The 8,125-nt window shown below is 39.8% G+C and overlaps 1 non-coding gene across 1 annotated transcript; it reads right to left on the bottom strand.

The window, feature by feature from the left end:
• Positions 1–7,007: 7,007 nt before the first annotated feature.
• On the bottom strand, positions 7,008–7,114 carry LOC115284440. The gene has a single exon (XR_003905194.1). It is a non-coding gene; the product is annotated as a U6 spliceosomal RNA (small nuclear RNA).
• Between the last annotated feature and the right edge of the window lie 1,011 nt (positions 7,115–8,125).

Below are 8,125 nucleotides of genomic sequence, written 5' to 3'. Positions count from 1 at the left end.
AAAATCACATTCAAATGCAGCTTTGTTTTTTATCAAATGTGTGAACAGAAACAAATATTTTAACTCCTCTGAGCTTCCAAAGAACATTTTCTCACCATCTACCATCACACTGCTAAGTCAGTTCCATATATTTAGGCATTTGTGGGTTTTGTTTCTGTGGCAATGCATTTCCAGTACAAGTAGCTATTTTAGTCAGGCTAAGCAATATTAGGTCGTTGTAATAAAATGCGCCAAAATCTCAGTGGCTTAAAGTTTATTTCTTGCTCATTGTACATGTTTTTCATGGACCAAATGGGACATTTTTCTCTATATTATCGTTTTTTGGGAACATAGGATAATGCACTGTACAACCTCTGAATCCCCAGAGTTACAGCAGCAGAAAGAAGAAACCATGGAGAAACATTCATCAATTCTTAATTGCTTCCAAACTAAGTGACACTTTTAATTTCCTTTTATATTTCATTTATCAGAGAAAGGAACATACCTATGTCTAACGTCAGGAGAGTAAATAAATGCAACGCTCCTCATTGTATAGAATTTCCCAGATTTAAAGCTAAGAAAGAGTAGTAATATTTGTTGTATATTTAATCAAAACAAATCTTAATAAGTATATGCTTTACATGGCATATATGAACCATCAGCAAACTCTGTGAACTCTACCTTCAAAATGTATCCTGAATATGCCCACTTCTCATCTCCTACAAAATTAATCTCTGTCACAGATTGAGATTTCAGAAAACAGATGCTGAGATGAAGTTAGGAGTGCAAAAATTATTTTACAGAGTATATTTGTGAGTGTTCTCCAAGCAACGGAACCAGAGATTTTTTTAAAAAGAATTGGTTCATGACACTGGCTGCTCAACTTGCTTATACCAAGCCCCACACCCCAGCACTCCAGCCCAACTTCCTTTTTTGGTCAAGCTTGCCCTAGTCCCAGCACAGCAAGCCCCTCATCCAGAAAACAGGCATAAACCCCTGCCCACACCACGTCCCTAAATCCTGGAGTTTTAAAAGTCAGAAGGCTTGGCTGGGATAGAGGCTGGAAGGCACTACTCTTCTCCTGGAGAGAAGACAGGCAAACAACCTGAAGGTAAACAGTATGGAAACAGTGATCTGAAAAACTACTGGGACACACAGTGGAGAGAATATTCACTCCTCTCGGAGTGCAGCATTCGTGGGGATGCCTCCCTGGGAACAAAAGAACTTACTGGCACGATTTCCCCCTTCTATTCCTCAGAATGAACACAGAACCATCATGGAAAGCAGTGCACTACCTACACTGGCTGCCTAACATGGTTACGTCAAGATCAGCAAACTTGCGCTCTGGTGGGACTGCCACTTTCAGTCAAACTTGCCTCAGTCCTAGAGCAATGGGCACGTTCCCCAGAAGACTATCAGAAACTCCTGCACACACCATGTCTCTTGACCAGAGAGTTCAGCAGGGTTTCAAGTCTAGTGGAAGTAGTATCAGGTCTCATTTAACAAGCAGATCAGGGCACACCCACTTAAAACTCATCACATCACCTCTGGCAAAGGACCAAACACTGCCCACTGCAGGCAAGGAGAGGCTCTGTGGATGACTGGCCTAAAGGATAGAGCAGCCAAAACACAACAGCAGAGTGTGCATACCGCACATACCAGAGACATTCTGTGAAGCGCCAGGCTCTGGAAAAACATGATCTTTTCTTTATAAATCCAGGAGATTTATATGCTCAGGAGGAGGACATAAGTGGCTTTTTTAATACACTCCCTAGAAGGCAGAGACTTAGACAAAATACCAAGATCGAGGAATTCATCCCAAATGAAAGACCAACATAAGGCTGGGCCAGAGATGTTAGTGAAACAGATATAAGTAACATACCTGATGGGGAATTTAAGGCAATGATACTAAGGATACTCTCTGGAATTGAGAAGAGAATCAAGACATCAGGGAGACCCTTACTACAGAGATAAATGACTTAAAAAAGTAATCAGTCAGAAATGAAGAATGCAATAACTGAGATTGGAAACAGGCTTGATGAAAGGAACACATGTCTGGAAGAAGCAGAGAACCAAATAAGTGATATAGAAGACAAAGTAATGAAGCTTAATAAAAGAGAGAAAGAGGAATTAAAGAACATAAGAATAAACTTACAGAACTCAGTGACCCCATCAAACATAATAACATTCATATTATCAAAGTCCCAGAAGAAAAAAAGAGAAAAAAGGGCAGAAAACATTTTTGAGGAAATAATAGGTGAACATTTCCCTAATTCGGGGAATGAAACAGATATCCAGATAGGAGGCACAGAGAACTCCATCAACAAAAGCAGTACAAAATCAACACAATCAGGACAACACCAAGACATATTGCAATTAATATTGTAAAATATAGTGATGGAAAAAATCATAAAAACAACCAGACAAAAGAAGTCCTTAACTTCCAAAGGAAGACAAATAAGTCTAGCTAGAGATTTCTCAACAGAAATTTCACAAGCCAGAAAGGAGTGGCATAATATTTTCAAAGGGCTGAATGGTGAAGAATCAGCAGCCAAGAACACTCTATCCAGGAAGGCTATCATTTAGAATAGGAGAAATAAAGATTTTCCCAGACTACCAAAAACAGAATGAGTTCATGACCACTAAACCAGCAATGCAAGAAATATTAAAGGGCACTCTGAATGGAAGGGACAAACCCAAAGTGACAAAGACAAGAAAGGAACAGAGAATATCTGCAGATATGATAACAACACAAGTAACAAAATGGCACTAACTACATATCTATCAATAATTACTTGGAATGTAAATGGACTAAACATTTCACTCAAAAGACATAGGATGTCAAAATGGATGAAAAAAACCAAGACCCATCTCTATGCTGCCAGATGAGACTCATTTTAGACCTAAAGACACCTGCAGATTGAAAGTGAGGGGGTGGGGAGGGGAAGGGCAAGAGGGCAGAGAAGTAGGGAGCTCTGTAATTTTTGCCCGTAGGCATCTATCAAACTGAGAAGGACTAAAGCCACGATATTCTGATCTGCAAGAGTGGGAGGAAACCACACAGAGTCCAGAAAGAAGGCAGCCTCATACGTGCCTGAGTGAGTGTGAGCTGGGAACATGTAAACAGGCCAGGCCCTGGAAGTGTGGAGGGGAGGGAGCCCCAGTCCAACGCAGAGCTGGGGAGAGACTGCGTGGAGCCCCGGAGAGGCAAGGGGAAAAGAAAGAGAGGCTAAAAACAGTCATAGAACTGTCTCTAAAGAAGACAAAATAACTCAGCCTGGGAGAGGGACAATATTATCCCATATATAACTGCTGGTGGAGGGGAGAGAAATCTGTCCCATTCAGCTGGTACATTCTCTTTTGGGCTTGGCGTGCCAGCACCGATTCCAGGTGGTGCCAGGAAAAATAGTCCCTGACTTCCCCTATTTGATCCCAGCTAGGAAGCCAGCTGCCTGCGAGAGGACACCTCAACTTGGGCGGTAGCATTACAGATCATGGACTGGGATTTGGAAACGAGGCAGGACTTGGAAAATACAAAGTGGCCAGACCATGGCACAGGGAGATCAAATTCAAAAGAGTGGCTTACAATGGTTGGTTTGAGAAGGGCTTGGGGAGCTGCCATTCTTCCCACCACCACCAAGGCAGGACCTCAAAGAGATGCCCACGTGACCTACCTACAACAAACCACACACATCTGCACGGGAGAGCTGCCTTTTTTCCCCTTGCCACCCAGATATACTTTCCCTTATCTCATTCTTATCTCTCCCCTTGGGTGGTTTTACACTTTTAGACTGTCCATTGTCTTTTGTTGTTTCTTGCCCCCCCTTTTTTTCTTTTACTTTTCCTTTCTCTTCTTTCCCCTTTTGGGTTGCTTGTTTGTTTCATTTGTATGTGTGTTTGCGTGCTGTTGTTCCCTGTGTGTTTGTCTGTTTTATTTTCAGGGCTACCTCAAAAAACAAGCCAAAGTACACACAGTGGAGAGTCCCAAATATCACTGAGGAGGAAAATAAAACAACCAAATGCACAACAAGAGAAACTGAGAGACATCATTAAAAGAACACTTCCTGAACGGACAGGCCCTGGACAGCCAATGAGCCTCCTTTAATATAGTGATACTAACAGGACCACAGTGCATAACAAGCTTTTAACACTGACAAGAGACAGAAAGCTAGCTAAAATGACGAAATGGAAGAACTCTCCTCTAAATAAATTCCAGGAAGAAGCCTCAGCCACAGAACTGCTCAAGACAAATATAAGCAACATAACTGAGCAAGAATTTAGAACAAGTGTCATAAAATTAATCGCTGGGCTTGAAAAAAGCATATAAGTCATCAAAGAAGCTATTGATACAAGACTGGGAACCTTAAAAATAGCTGGGATGAGTTTTAAAAAATGCTATATGATAAGGTGCCTAATAAAATGGAGGGGGCCATTGCATGGATGGAAGAGGCACAGAGGAGAATAGGTAAATTAGAAGACACAGTTATATAGGAAGAGGAAGCCAAGAAAAAGAGAGAGAAATTGATCCTAGAGCATGAAAGGATAATTCAAGACCTGAGGATTCAATCAAATGGAACAATATCCGTATCAAAGGAATTCCTGAAAAAGAAAAAAGAGAAAAAGGTCGGGAAGGGATGCTTGATCAAATTATGGCTGAGAACTTCCCCAATTTGGGGAAGGAAATAGACATTGAAATCAAAGAGGAACATAGAACTCCCCTGAGACGTAACTGGAATTGACCTTCAGCAAGACATATGGTAGTGAAACAGGCAAAATATAAAGATAAAGAGAGAATTCTGAAAGCAGATAGGGATAAAAGGGCCCTAACATACAAAGGGAAACCTATCAGAGTGGTGACAGACCTATCTCCTGAAACTTGGCAGGCCAGAAAGGAATGGCAAGAAAGCTTCAATGTGATGAACAGAAAAATATGCAACCGAGAACCCTTTGTCCAGTAAGCCTGTCATTCAAAATAGAAGGAAATATAAAGGTGTTCCCAAATAAAGAAAAATTGAAAGAATTCATCACCACCAAACCAGCCCTACAAGAAATTCTAAGAGGGACTCTATGAGAGAAATGTTGCAAGGAATACAAGGTACCAGAGACACCACTAGAAGCATAAACCTTACAGAGAACACAATGAATCTAAACCCATATTTTTCAATAATAACACTAAATGTAAATGGACTAAATGCTCAAATCAAATGGAATAGGGTAGAAGAATGGATAAAAAAAACAAAATCCAACTATTTGCTGTCTACAAAAGATTCATTTTAGACCTGAAGACAGCTTCAGATTGAAAGTAAAGGGATGGAGAAATAGCTATCATGTGACTGGAAGTCAAAAGAAAGCCAGAGTAGCCATACTTATATCAGAAAACCTGGACTTTAAAGTAAAGGCAGAAACAAAAGATGAAGAAGGACTTTAGTATAATATAATAATTACAGGGTGTCTCTATCAGGGAGAGCTAACAATTATAAACATCTATGCACTGAATTTGGGAGCACCCAAGTACATAAAACAATGAAACACAAACAGAAGAAATCTTATTGATAAGAATGTGCTAATTGCAGGGTATTTTAATCCTCCACTTACAGCAATGGATAGATCAACTAGATGGAAAATCACTAAAAAAATGGACCTGAACGACACATTGGAACAGATGGAATTGATAGATATATTTCAAACTCTGCATTCTGAAACTAGGGTATTCACTTTCTTCTCAAGTGCACATGGCACATTCTCCAAGAGACATCACATACTGATAGTCATAAAGCAGCCCTCCATAAATATAAAAGAATTGAGATCATACCATGCACACTTTCAGATTATAATGGTATGAAACTTGAAATCAATCCCAGGAAAAGGTCTGGAAAACCTCCAAAATCATGGAAGTTAAAAAGCACCCTACTAAAGCTTGATTGGGCCAATCAGGCAATTAGAGAAAGAATTAAAAAAATATATATGGCAACAGAAAAAAAACCTGATAATACAGCAATCCAAACTCTTCATGATGCAGGAAAGGCAGTCCTAAGAGGAAAGTATATTGCAATTCAGGCCTATTTCAAAAAATTAGAAAAAGCATAAATTCAAAATCTAACAGCACACCTAAAGGAACTAGAGGGGAGCAGCAAGAGCACCTCAAACCCAGCAGAAGAAGAGAAATAATAAATATCAGAGCAAAAATAAACAATATAGAATCCAAAAAGCAGTTGAAAAGATGAATGAAATCAAAGTTGGTGTCTTGAAAAAATAAACAAAATTGATAAACCTCTAGCCAGGCTCCTCAAAAATAAAAGAGGGAACATCCAATTACACAAAATCATGAATGAAAATGGATCTATTACAACCAATCCCTCAGAAATACAAGCAATCATCAGGGAATACTATGAAAAATTATATGACAAGAAACTGGACAACATAGAAGAAATGGACAAATTCCTAAACACACGTGCACTACCAAAATTCAATCGGGAAGAGACAGACAATCTGAACAGACCCATAACCAGTGAAGAAATTGAATCAGTTATCAAAAATCTCCCAACAAATAGGAGACCAGGGCCAGATGGCATCCCTTGGGAATTCTACCAAACATTAAAAAAAATTTTTTTTACATATTTTATTGTCAAATTGGTTTCCATACAACACCCAGTGCTCTTCCCCACAATTGCCCTCCTCCATCACCACCACTTCTTTCCCTCGCTTCCCCTTCCCCTTCAACCCTCAGTTCGTTTTTTTTCAGTATTCAATAGTCTCTCAAGTTTTGCATCCCTCTCTCTCCCCAACTCTCTTTCCCTCTTCCCCTCCCCCTGGTCCTCAATTAGGTTTCTACTGTTCTCCTGTTGGACCTATGAGTGCAAACATATGGCATATGTCCTACTCTGCCTGACTTATTTCGCTTAGCATGACACCCTCGAGGTCCATCCACTTTGCTACAAATGGCCAGATTTCAGTCTTTCTCATTGCCATGTAATACTCCATTGTGTATATGTGTGTGTGTGTGTATATACACACACACACACTACATTTAAAATATGGAACACTTCACGAATTTGCATGTCATCCTTGTGCAGGGGCCATGCTAATCTTCTCTGTGTCATTCCAATTTTAGTATATGTGCTGCTGAAGTGAGCATTCTACCAGACATTTAAAGCAGAGTTAATACCCAACTTTCTCAAGCTACTCCAAAAAAATAGAAATAGAAGGAAAACTTTTGGACTCATTCTACAAAGCCAGCATCACTTTGATTCCCAAACTAGACGAAGACTCAACCAAAAAAAGAGAACTACAGGCAAATACCTTAATGAATACAGATGCAAAAATGCTCAACAAGATACTAGCAAATCGAACTCCACAGTATATTGTAGGGGACCATTCAGCCAAAAGGCCTGTTGAGATCCCGCTGTGAACTACCAGGAGGAACGTACATATCCCTAGCATAGCTGGTGGGTGTGCCCCTGGTGCAGTAGGGTCCCTCAGTTGAGGATCGGGATTGAGTAACTCTCCTGGTAGACTGAGAGTACAGTGTCATATGGCTTGTTGGGTCCTACTTTCCTTTGTTTTAGAGAATGTGCGCATGACCTCTTGATCAAGATGGATTAGAGACTGGAGTTAGTTTTCTATGACCTTTAATTATAGTTTTGGTGGGTGGGCAAATTTTCAGATCAAAACTCCCTTCCTGGTCAGGGGCACTTTACCCGTAAGTCATCATGTTCACCTTAGAGAAAAATAGCCTTCTCTTAATCTTTGGTTAATATTATACTATATGCGTAGAACAAGACCTTCATTAATGTATTTCATTCCTGTTTTTGAAACTCTGTAGTAAATTATGTTATTGTTCTCTTTACCATGGAAACAATGATCTTTTCTGGAACATGTGATTCTTACCTAAACCCTCAGAGTTACAAACAATGTAATCATTAAAGACAAATTATAATCACCGATGGTATATAAAGATCGTAAGCATCACTGTAAAGTGCAATACTGCCACCATTCACGTTGTCTATTTCTGATTCCTGGGGCTTATAGGATTTCCACTTTATCATCGATATTCTGAAATTTCATGGTGATGTATGGACTTTGCATCATATTGTGCTGGACACATGGTAGACTTCTCCAGTTTGTATATTCTTAGAATCAGGCTCTA

Source organism: Suricata suricatta, chromosome X (genome assembly GCF_006229205.1).
Source record: "Suricata suricatta isolate VVHF042 chromosome X, meerkat_22Aug2017_6uvM2_HiC, whole genome shotgun sequence".
In the NCBI taxonomy this organism is placed as follows: Eukaryota; Metazoa; Chordata; class Mammalia; order Carnivora; family Herpestidae; genus Suricata; species Suricata suricatta.
This window is presented reverse-complemented; position numbering and strand designations above follow the sequence as displayed.